Raw genomic sequence first — 12,041 nt, 5'->3', positions numbered from 1 at the left:
TATACATAACATCAAGTTTGTCACTGCTAAGTGTACAGTTCAGTGGTATTAGTATATTCATATTACGCTGTAACCATCACCACCATCCATTTCCAGCTGTTTGTCTCTTATGCCCTTTTTGCAATTGGGTTATCAGCCTTTTTCTTATTAATCTGTAGGAATCCTTTACATATCCTGGATACCAGTCCTTCGTCTGTTTTATATATATTATGAATATGCTTCTTCCTCTGAATTACCTTTTCACTCTCTCATGGATGAAAAGAATTCCTAATTTTACAATTGGAAAGCTTCTGCACAGCAAAAGAAATGATCAACCAATGAAAAGGCAACCTATGGAATGGGAGAAAATATCCGCGAAACACACATCTGATAAGGGACTAATATCCAAAATATATAAGGAGGGCTTCCCTGGTGGCACAGGGGTTAAGAATCCGCCTGCCAATGCAGGGGACACGGGTTCGAGCCCTGGTCCAGGAAGATCCCACATGCTCGGGAGCAACTAAGCCCGTGTGCCACAACTACTGAACCTGCGCTCTAGACCCCACGAGCCACAACTACTGAGCCTGCGTGCCACAACTACTGAAGCCCATGCGTCTACAGCCTGTGCTCCGCAACAAGAGAAGCCACTGCAAAGAGAAGCCCACACACCGCAACACAGTAGCCCCCACTCACCACAACCAGAGAAAGCCTGCAAATGGCAATGAAGACCCAACACAGCCAAAAATAAATTAAAATATATATATATATAAGGAACTCATACAACTCAACAGCAGAAGAACAAATAATTCATTTAAAAAATGGGCAGAGAATCTGAATAGACATTTTTTTCAAAGAAAACATACAGATTCCAACAGGTACAGGGGAAAGGGTGCTCAACATCACTCATTGTCAGGAAATGCAAATTAAAACCACAATGAACTATCACCTCACACCTGTTAGAATGGCTATTATCAAAAGACAAGAGATAACAAGTGCTGGAGAGGGTGTGGAGAAAAGGGAACCCTCCTGCACTGCTGGTGGGAATGTAAATTGGTGCAGCCACTATGGAGAACAGTATGGAGGTTCCTCAAAAAATTTAAATAGAGCTACCATATCATCTAGCAATTCTACTTCTCAGTATTTATCTTAAGGAAATAAAAACACTAACTGAAAAAGATATCTGCACCCCCATGTTCATTGCAGCATTATTTACAATAGCCAAGACATGGAAACAACCTAAGTGTCCATCAGTGAATTAATGTGTAAAGAAGATGTCATAAACAAACAAACATACAATGGAATATCATTCAGTCATAAAAAAGAAGGAAACCCTGCCATTTGTAACAACATGGATGGACCCTGCGGGCATGCTAAGTGAAATATGTCAGACAGAGAAAGACAAATACTGCATGATCTCTCTTATACGTGGAATCTAAAAAAAAACACAGCAGAGCCAAGTTCATAGCTACAAGGAACAGATTGGTGGTTGCTAGAGGTGAGGGAGGTGGGTAGCGTGTGGGGAGGAGAAAGGGGTAAAGAGATTCAAAAGGTGCATGTTTCCAGTATAAAATAAATAACTCCTGGGGATGTAATGTGTAGCATGGTGACTATAGTTAACAATACTGTATTGCATATATGAAAGTTGCTAAGAGACTAGATCTTTAAAATTCTCATCACAAGAAAAAAAATGTAACTGTGGTGACGGATGTTAACTTAACGTGGTGATCATTTCATAACATATGCATATATCAAATCATTACGTTGTGTACCATAAGCTTATACAATGTTATATCTCAATCATATCTCAATCAAACTGGGGGAAAAAAGAAATTTTTATTGATCTTTTCCTTTTGGGTTAGTCTTTTTTGTGTCCTGTTGAAGAAATCCTTACCTGTCTCCTAAGGAGTTTTTAAAATCTGCACATGCCTATTAAGCCCTACTTTGTTTCTCTCTTTTCTAAGTGAAAGCAGGTTTATTGAGAGAGATACCCATTCCATAGGCAGAATGCTGTCCGTCTAAGAAGGTGACAGCCGTCAAACCCTACTTTTCTGATGCTTTTTTTTTTCCCCCCTTGGGTTTCCCAGTGTGGACCAGGAAACCTGCTTGACATCTTCTAAAAGAGCTGTAACGCTCTGATGCTTATTTGTGTCAGAAGCGAACTAGGCCTTTCACAGGTGTAATTTCTTATTTTGCGGGAAAACACTATGTTTCTCATCATTATTAGCCCAAACCCGGGCACGAAGCATATGCTGGACCATTTCCACGGCCACCACACGTCCGGACAGCCTTCCTGCATTGGAGGGGATGGGCCTGGGTAGAGCAGGGAGAGAGCCAGGCGGCACCCGTTCCCGGCCCCACCTGCATCCTGCAAGCGTGGGGCGCCGGTGGGAACAGGCGTGATGTCCTCGGGACAAAGCCAAGCCAGAGACATCCTTGTGCAAACAGACTGAGGGTGGAGAAGAATCTGTTTACGCTGACCTGGAGCTCCAGGGGCCGCGTGGACTGGGAAAGGGGTGAAACCGCGGGTGATGAGTCAAACCCATTTCACCTGCCGCCGTTGCTAATCAAGGTCGCTTGAAGACTTGCATGTTCTCCACGCAGCACGTAGCCTAAAAAAAAAAGATGTTGGCCTGAGTTGTTTTCCAGAATCTTGGAGTCACCTGTGTCTAGTTTGAGCTCAGCTGGTTAAGGCTGGATGGGACCACCGGCCCTCCAGCTGGGCATGCGCGAGTGTCCGCTCGATGACCTCTTGAACGTGCAGAGGCCTGTAGCTTAGTTACGCCTGCGCAGAACCTCGGTTCCGCAGCTTTTTCCAATCACCTTTCCCCACGCTCCCCGCCCTCTACCGCCCGGGCTTCTTTATTCCTCATCCCATAAATACCCCAGCCGCTAGCCTTTTGGGAGGCGCGTTTGAGGTTTGTCCTGCCGTCTCCTCGCTCGGCTGCTGTATGAGTGAACCCTCGCTTTGCTGCAGGCCTCGGCGCCTCAGCGTCTTGGCTTGCTGCGCCTCGGGCCAGACGGACTTGGTGCAGTAAAAGGGGCGGATGGAGGAAAGATCCAGCAAGCGGAGGGGCAGAGCTGACAGGATTGAAGCTTCGGGGGAGAAGGGAATGGACGTCCTGTTGAGCAGCTAAGTGATGCAGGAGCGGGAGGCAGGTTGCAGCGGCCGGCTCCCAGCGTCCTCTTGCTGCGGTTGTTTGGGTGCCAGAACCGGCCAGGAGCCCCACGCGGCCGGGAGCCTGCCGGGAAAGGAGGGGAGGGTTGCCCCCACGTGGGCAGAGGCTGGTCGGGCTGGCCTGCAGGTAGGGCTGTTCTGGGGGAGACTCCCGGGAGGTGGCTCCGCACCAGCCTTTCATCTGCATCTGTCTCTTGTTTCTCTCGCTCTCCGGGAACTGAGAATTTTAAACACGCCACGCAAGGCCCAACCTACAAAAAGAAAGTACGTATTTGCCCGCTGGGCTCGGAACTGGTATGATACGTGGTTGCAAATCTTATTTGTGATAAAAAGCGCATCGGTGGCTTCTGGGGGAGAGGTAGAGGTGGGGAGGGGCAGGAGGGTGGGTTACAAGGAGGCTCGAGGAAACTTTGCGGTGATGGAGACGGTCACACTTGATTAAGGTGATGATGTCCCCGGCGTACATGCTAAGGGAAATATGTCAGAGAAAGATGAATACTGTATGATCTCACTTATTTGTGGAATCTAAAAGAAAAACAACAAACCAAAGCTGGTGTGAAAATGTATCAAGTCGTACACTTGAAACGTGCTGTTTATTGCGTGTCAATTACCCCTTGAAGCTGTTAAACCTCCTAACACAGGTGTAGGTAGTTTGCAATGAAGTGGTTCAAGTTACACTTCAGTCACTTGGGTACACGCTTTTCTCCCCAAACCTGCTCCCTTACAGGAGCTGTAGGTTCTTCCAAGTGTCCTGGTCACAAGAGACCAACACCTAGAGGCTGATTCAGGAGCTTCAGCGTGATTGCCAACACCGCTTTTATGTGTTAGGATTCCAGGAAGGTCCAAGCCAAGGAGAGGCCTTGCCGGACGTACATGGTAGGAAAGACACAATCCCGCGTCTCCCGCGCACCTACAGCTACTACGCACGCAGTCGCCGGAGCCTGTGGCTTGAACTTGAAAATCTGCAGGGCCCACGACCAGCATTTCCGTCCTCCTCACAGGTAATGGGATGGTCTTTCCTCCTTCCTGGGAAAATTGGAAATTGAGAGATGGGGGATGGGAGTGAAAACCCTATGGAACGAAGCACACCTGGGTTCCTGGGCAGCTGAGGGCTGGTGCTGCTGTGATAACCACACACTTTGACTGAATAAGAATTACAGGTCATTTCTCCTCTCCAAACTGTGTTTATGTGATAGTTTCTCACTCCAGGATGCTGTGAGCTCCAGAGTAATAAAGCTTTCTGGTAACAAAGGAAGTAAGTGGTAACTGTCGCAACTAACAGACTGCTCCTAACAAAAATTTACAGCAAGGTGTAAATCAACGGACTTTTTTTCATCTTACCCAAGTTGTGTGGGTCTAGGAGAGTGCTTGGGCGGGTCCTTGATGGGCTGACCTGCTGCCATGGGGGCTTTGCCCCAGTCTATTTGCGCTGTGCTCTCAATCTTTCTGTGGATTAACAGTTGCTACCAGGCAGCAGGCCCAGGTCTTTGGCAAAGGATCAGAGGCAGGCAGACGGGTCCCCATGTCAGGATCAGATCCTCATCAGTGCAGCCCTCAACCATCTGAGCTTCAACCCCAGAGCAAAAGGAGGGAGAATGCTGAGCCCCCAAGCAAGACGCTAGAAAGGTCCCCCCATCCCCAAACACCTAGCCGTGGACTCCAGGTGACCAAGGGCCTGAGGTGTGAACTGTCTGCTTCACAGTGAAATCTGAAAAGGTCATGTCGTATGCCAGTGGCCCCTGCCCCAACATGAGGACGTCTAGCCCAGCAAACTGGAGGCCGTTCTAAGGAAGGACCCACTGGAGCCGTGAGTAGGAACAAGGCTGGTACTTGTATCTCTGAGGGCGTGTGTTTCCAAACATTCAGGCAGGTGCCCTTTGGAAATCTGGGTGACGTTTCTCAAGATGGGGACAAAAGGGGCATTCCACCAACAGGTGTATTTTATAAGAACAAGTTATATAAACACTCCTGTAAAATTGAAACCACTTAACGCTAATTTATTTGAGAAGTAAGTTTCTCAGTGGCAGCTACTAGAAATAACAAGTGATAGCAAAACCAAGTTTGTATATTCTGTGCTTTTGTTTTGGGTTTTTTTTGGCTGCACTGCGTGGCATGTGGGATCTTAGTTCCCTGCCCAGGGATTGAACAAAGCCCTTGGTAGTGAAAGCACGGAGTCCTAACCACTGGAGCGCCGGGGAATTCCCTTGTGCATTTGTAACTATCCCTCACCCCCCAAATCGACTTGGTTCTTGGTTTGGGTAATGGGAGTGAGATGCCAGGCTGGAGTCAGGAGGGAGGGTGCATATTCCAAATGAGCTTGGTTCCTGAGTTTAAGACGGTGAGTAGCAGAAGTTTATGTAATGAAAGATCTAAAAACTGACTTTGGCTCATGAGCTCTTGAGAGCAAGGACACCTGTAACGGCATACGTGTAACACATGTACAAACGCTTCTAAAATTCAAGAGGCAACGTCACATTCACATCTGTTTCTGAAAATCAAGTCTAGCTCTCAGCTGCTTGTTTGCAGAGGGCGTGAAAGTGCAGGTGTTCCCGGCTCCTTCCCCAGCTACATGCACCTGGCCCCTGGGGTGTGCGGAGCCCAGGGGACAGTGTGGGGCAGAGGACCCTGGGGTGTCTGGAGCCCAGGGGACAGTGCGGGGCAGAGCTACGCTCCTGGGTGTGATTTGGTTGCTGTCAAATACCTGCTCCAACCCTTACTAGGGGGTGACCTTAGGGAAATCACGTAACCTCCCTGTTTTCTCACCTGAAAAATGGAATAGGTTATGATTCTAATGTAGAGATGGCTGAATGATTCCTACTATAAGTAGTAAACACTCATTGTATGAATATACACTATATCACTGTCACTGATAACACTGAGTTGCACCGATTGTACGGGCATAAAACCATCTATGTATCCAGTTCCTTATAAAGTGATGTGTGGTTTTTTGGGTTTTTCTTTCTTCTTTGTTTTTTGGGGTTTTTTTGGCCGTGCAGCATGGCTTGCGGGATCTTAATTCCCCGACCAGGGATCACACCTGTGCCCCCTGCAGTGGAAGCACCGAGTCCTGACTACTGGACCGCCTGGGAATTCCCCAAAGTGATGTTTAAATGCAGAGAATAAACGGGGCCTCTCTCCTCACTGGCTCCGGTGGTAAATGACCCTCAGTTCCCTAGTTCGTGGGTGGCTCTTCAGGGCCACCACAGCTCGGCAGCAGGCTTCCCCAGAGTGAGCAGGGAGAGGTAGAAAGAGCAAGTCCCAGTATCTCACAGTCTGATCTCAGGAGTGACAACCTGTTACTTCTGCTGTTTTCCACTTGTCTTAAAAAGTTGCTGGGTCCAGCCCCTACAGAAGAGGAGGGTGCGAGTCCCCAGAGGTGTGATCAGTGGGAGGGAATTTAGAAGTCTCCGTACTCACACTTGGAAACTCAAAAATAAAACAAAACCAGTTACATGACTGAATATCCCACCTCCATTGAAGACGCAGGAAGGTCAGGTGCTATCAATTGCGGAGATGTGCCAACATCTACCCTTGATGGTTTTGCACTTGTCTGTTTTCTGGAGTAGCAACGTCAGTTTTTGCTTTATATGTTGAGGATAGGTGAGTAGGTACACATCTGGAATTGTTTTGTCTTTTAGTAGAACTCAGTCAGCTGTCATTCTGAAGTAAAGCTTTTTTTCTAACATGTTTTTTTGTGTGTGTGTGTGTGTGTGGCATGTGGGATCTTCCTGGACCGGGGCACGAACCCGTGTCCCCTGCATCGGCAGGCAGACTCTCAATCACAGCACCACCAAGGAAGCCCCTAACATGCTTTTTTAACAGATATTTTGGTGTTAATGCGGCTACACCAGTTGTTTTGGGTTTTTTTTGGTTAGTATTTACACAGTATATATTTTCCACTTTACCTTCAACTCTTCAGTTGTAGATGTTTGTAAAGAGCATATATGTATATCTAGACTTCTTCACACAAGCATTTAGTCTCCCTTCACTTAACATATTAATGCTTTGAGCTAAAAGCCACATCAACTATGTTTATTATTTGTCCATTTTCATTCCTTATTTTGGATCAATTAAATATTTTCCCACTTTTTCCCTATGTTGAGAGGATGTGTACATCTTAAAAAATGGAGAGGGCTTCCCTGGTGGTGCAGTGGTTGAGAGTCCGCCTGCCACTGCAGGGGACACGGGTTCGTGCCCTGGTCCGGGAGGATCCCACATGCCGTGGAGCGTCTGGGCCCGTGAGCCATGGCCTCTGAGCCTGCGCGTCCAGAGCTTGTGCTCCGCAACGGGAGAGGCCACAAGGGTGAGAGGCCCGTGTACTGCAAAAAAAATAAATAAATAAAAATAAATAAAAAACGGAGAATCCGAACACCATAAAATTAACTTTCAAAGTGTAATATTCAATGGTTTTTAGTATATTCATAAGGTTGTGCAAAAATCTCGAATTTCAGAACGTTTTCACTTCCCAGTTAAAACCCTGTGCTTGCTAGCAGTCACCCCTCTTGCTCTCGCCGCCCTCGGTCCCTGGCAACTACCAATCTCCTTTCTGTTTCTATGGACTTGTCTATTCGGGCATCTCATCTAAATGGAGCCATGCAACATGTGGCCTCTTGTGTCTGCTTTTTCCACTTAGCGTGATGTTTTTGAGGCTCAGCCACATTGTGGCGTGTATCAATACTTCATTCCTTTTTATTGCCAACTAGCTTTCCATTACTTGGCTATACCGTATTCTGTTTATCCATTCATCCGTTAATGGACATCTCAGTTGTTTCTACTTTTTGACTGTAATGAATAATGGTGCTAAGAACATTTGTGTACAAGTATTTGAGTATTTGTTTTTTGTTTTCTTGGTTATATAATTGGGAATGGAATTGCAGAATTATATAGTAACTCTGTGTTTAACTTTTTTTGTGGAACTATCAAGCTGTTTTTCCACAGTGGATGCACCAATTTATATTCCTGCTAGCAGTATAGGTTTCCAGTTTTTCCACATTTTCATCAATGTTGGGTATTTTCCGTTTTTTCCATTATAGCCATCCTAGTATATTGAAGTGGTATGTGATTATGGTGTTTTTAAAAATGTTTATTTATTTGGCTGTGCTGGGTCTTTAGTTGCAGCATGCAGGATCTAGTTCCCTGACCAGGGATCGAACTTGGGCCCCCTGCGTTGGGAGCATGGAGTCTTAACTGCTGGACCACCAGGGAAGTCCCTTATTAAGGTTTTGATTCGCATTTCCCTAATGATTAATGATATGAATATCTTGTCATGTGCTTACTGGCCATTTGTATATCCTTGGAGAAATGTCTATTCAGATCCTTTGCCCATTTTTAAATTGTGTTGTCTCTTTACTGTTGAATTGTAAGAGTTATATATTCTGGACATTAGACCCTCGTAACATTTATAATTTGCAAAAAGTTTCTCTAGTCTGTGAGTTGCCTTTTCACTTTCTTGGTAGTGTTATTTGAAGTAAAAAGTTAAAAAAAATTTTTTTTGATGAAGTCCAACTTATGTTTTTCCTTGGTTTTATGCTTTTAGTGTCATATCTAAAAAATTATTGCCTAATCCAAGATCATGAGAAGTTATACCTATGTCTTCTGAAAGTTTTATATTTGTAGATCTTAGATTTAGTTTTGTTTTTAATCCATTTTGAGTTTTGTTTATGGTGAGTCCAACTTGATACTTTTGCACGTAGATATCCAGTTGTCCCAGAATCATTTATGAAAAAGACTCTTCTCTCCCCATTGAGTGATCTTGGCATCCTTGTTGAAAATCAGTTGATTATAGATGTAAGGATTTACTTCTGGACTCAGTTTTATTCCATTGATCCATATGTCTTTCCTTATGCCAGTACCACACTGTCTTGATTGCTGTAGCCCTGCAGTAAGTTTTGAAATTGGGAAGTGTGAGATCTCCAACTTTGACTTCACTTTCAAGATTGAATTGGCTATCCTGTATCCCTTGCATTTTCATATGAATTTTAGGATTAGCTCATCCATTTCTGCAAAAAAGGCAGTTGGAATTTTGATAGGGATTTCACTGAATCTGTAGACAAATTTAGTTTTGCCAGTTTGACAATGTTAAGTCTCCCAATCCATATGAATGTCTTTCTATTTATTGAGGTTGCCTTTAATTCTTTCAGCAGTGTTTTGTAGTTTCCAGTGCACAGGTCTTGCACTTCTTTGGTTAATTTATTCCTAATTTATTTTTTTGATTCTTTTGTAGATGGAATTGCTTAATTTCATTTTCAGATTGTTTGTTGCTAGCGTATACAATAGCTAGCGATACAATTGGTTTTTGTATATCGATCTTGTATCCTGCAACCTTATCTACTCTCTTGGCAACTTGCAGACGTACAACACAGCATTAACTATAAGTTGTGGTTGCTGTACATCACATCCCCATGACTTATTTATTTTATAACTGAAATTCATACCTCTTGATCCCCTTCATCCGTTTCACCCACTCCTCCCGCCCCCATCTCTGGCAACCACCCATCTGTTTTCTGTATCTCTGAGCTTGGCGGGTTTGTTTTATTTTGAATTTCACATGTAAGTGAGATCATACAGTGTTCATCTTTCTCTGACTCATCTCACTTAGCATAATTTCCTCGAGGTTTATCCATATTGTCACAACTGGCAAGATCTCATTGTTTTTTCTGACTGAGTAATATTCCATTTTTCTTGTGTAATTATCCTGGCTAGAACCTTTAATAAAATGTTGTAAAAAAGTGGCAAGAGCAAACATCTTTCTCTTATTCCTGATCTTCGGGTGAAAGCTTTCACACTATTAAGTATGATGTTAGCTATGGGTTGTTCATAGATGCCCTTTATCAAGTTAAGGATGTCCCTTCTATCCCTGTTTTTTTTATTTTTTAATTTTATTTTTTGGCTGCGTTGGGTCTTTGTTGCTGCACGCGGGCCTTCTCTAGTTGCAGCGAGCGGGGGCTACTCTTCGTTGTGGTGCACGGGCTTCTTATTGTGGTGGCTTCTCTTGTTTTGGAGCACAGGTTCTAAGTGCGTGGGCTTCAGTAGTTGTGGCATGTGGGCTCATTAGTTGTGGCTCGTGGGCCCTAGAGCGCAGCAGGCTCAGTAGTTGCGGCGCACAGGCTTAGTTGCTCCGCGGCATGTGGGATCTTCCCGGGCCAGGGCTTGAACCCATGTCCCCTGCATTGGCAGGAGAATTCTTAACCACTGAGGCACCAGGCAAGTCCCTATCCCTGTTTGTTGAGTGCTTTTATTATGGGGACTGTCAGATTTTTTAAGTGCTTTTTCTGCTTTTGAGATGATCATGTAGTTCTATCCTTCATTTTATCAATATTGTATATTGATTTTTGTGTGAGTGTGTGTGTTTAAGCTTGCATTCATGAAATAAATCACACTTGGTCACGGTGTGTGATTTTTATATGGTGCCAGATAATTTTGTAGAGAATTTTTGCTCTTATATTAATGTTGATCTATAGTTTCCTTCTCTTGTGATGTCTTTGTGTGATTTTGGTATTAGGGTAATATTGGCCTCATAGAGTAAGTTAAAAAGTGCTTTATTTCTTGGAAGCATTTACAAAGGAACTGATTCCTCCTTTTTCTTTTTTTAATTTTATTTTTTATACAGCAGGTTCTTATTAATCTATTTCATACATATTAGACTATACATGTCAATCCCAATCTCCCAATTCATCCCACCACCACCACCCCACACCCCACTTTCCCCCCTTGGTGTCCATACGTTTGTTCTGTACATCTGTGTATCTACTTCTGCCTTGCAAACTGGTTCATCTGTACCATTTTTCTAGATTCCACATATATACGTTAATGTACGATACTTGTTTTTCTCTTTCTGACTGACTTCACTCTGTATGACAGTCTCTAGGTCCATCCACGTCTCAGTAAATGATTCAATTTCGTTCCTTTTTATGGCTGAGTAATATTCTATTGTATATATGTATCAGAACTTCTTTATCTATTCGTCTGTCGATGGGCATTTAGGCTGCTTCCATGACCTGGCTATTGTAAATAGTGCTGCAACGAACATTGGGGTGCATGTGTCTTTTTGAATTACGGTTTTCTCTGGGTATATGCCCAGTAGTGGGATTGCTGGATCATAGGGTAAATTCTATTTTTAGTTTTTTAAGGAACCTCCATAGTGTTCTCCATAGTGGCTGTATCAATTTACATTCCCACCAACAGTGCAAGAGGGTTCCCTTTTCTCCACACCCTCTCCAGCATTTGTTATTTGTGGATTTTCTGATGATGCCCATTCTAACTGGTGTGAGGTGATACCCCAATGTAGTTTTGATTTGCATTTCTCTAATAATTAGTGATGTTGAGCAGCTTTTCATGTGCTTCTTGGCCGTCTGTATGTCCTCTTTGGAGAGACGTCTGTTTAGGTTTTCTGCCCATGTTTGGATTGGGTTGTTTTTTTAGTATTGAGCTGCATGAGCTTCCTTGTATATTTTGGAGATTAATCCTTTGTCCGTTGATTTGTTTGCAGATATGTTCTCCCGTTCTGAGGGTTGTCTTTTCGTCTTGTTTATGGTTTCCTTTGCTGTGCAAAAGCTTTAAAGTTTCATTAGGTCCCATTTGTTTATTTTTGTTTTTATTTCCATTACTCTAGGAGGTGGATCAAAAACGATCTTGCTGTGATTTACGTCAGAGTGTTCTTCCTATGTTTTCCTCTAAGAGTTTTATAGTGTCCGGTCTTACATTTGGGTCCTGTATCCATTTTGAGTTTATTTTTGTGTATGGTGTTAAGGAGTATTCTAATTTTTTTAAATTTTTACTTATTTTTTTGAGGTACATGGGCTTCTCACTGTTGTGGCCTCCTCTCCCGTTGCGGAGCACAGGCTCTGGATGCGCAGGCTCAGTGGCTATGGCTCACGGGCCCAGCTGC

The 12,041-nt window shown here is 44.0% G+C and overlaps 1 non-coding gene across 1 annotated transcript; it reads right to left on the bottom strand.

Moving 5' to 3' along the window:
• Positions 1-2,050: 2,050 nt before the first annotated feature.
• On the bottom strand, positions 2,051-2,112 carry LOC115802120 (U7 small nuclear RNA). The gene has a single exon (XR_004022512.1). It is a non-coding gene; the product is annotated as a U7 small nuclear RNA (small nuclear RNA).
• Positions 2,113-12,041: the final 9,929 nt, after the last annotated feature.

This window comes from Delphinapterus leucas, chromosome 10 (assembly GCF_059928025.1).
Source record: "Delphinapterus leucas isolate spDelLeu-1000000601 "Yukka" chromosome 10, BTC_Dleu_Yukka2, whole genome shotgun sequence".
In the NCBI taxonomy this organism is placed as follows: Eukaryota; Metazoa; Chordata; class Mammalia; order Artiodactyla; family Monodontidae; genus Delphinapterus; species Delphinapterus leucas.
This window is presented reverse-complemented; position numbering and strand designations above follow the sequence as displayed.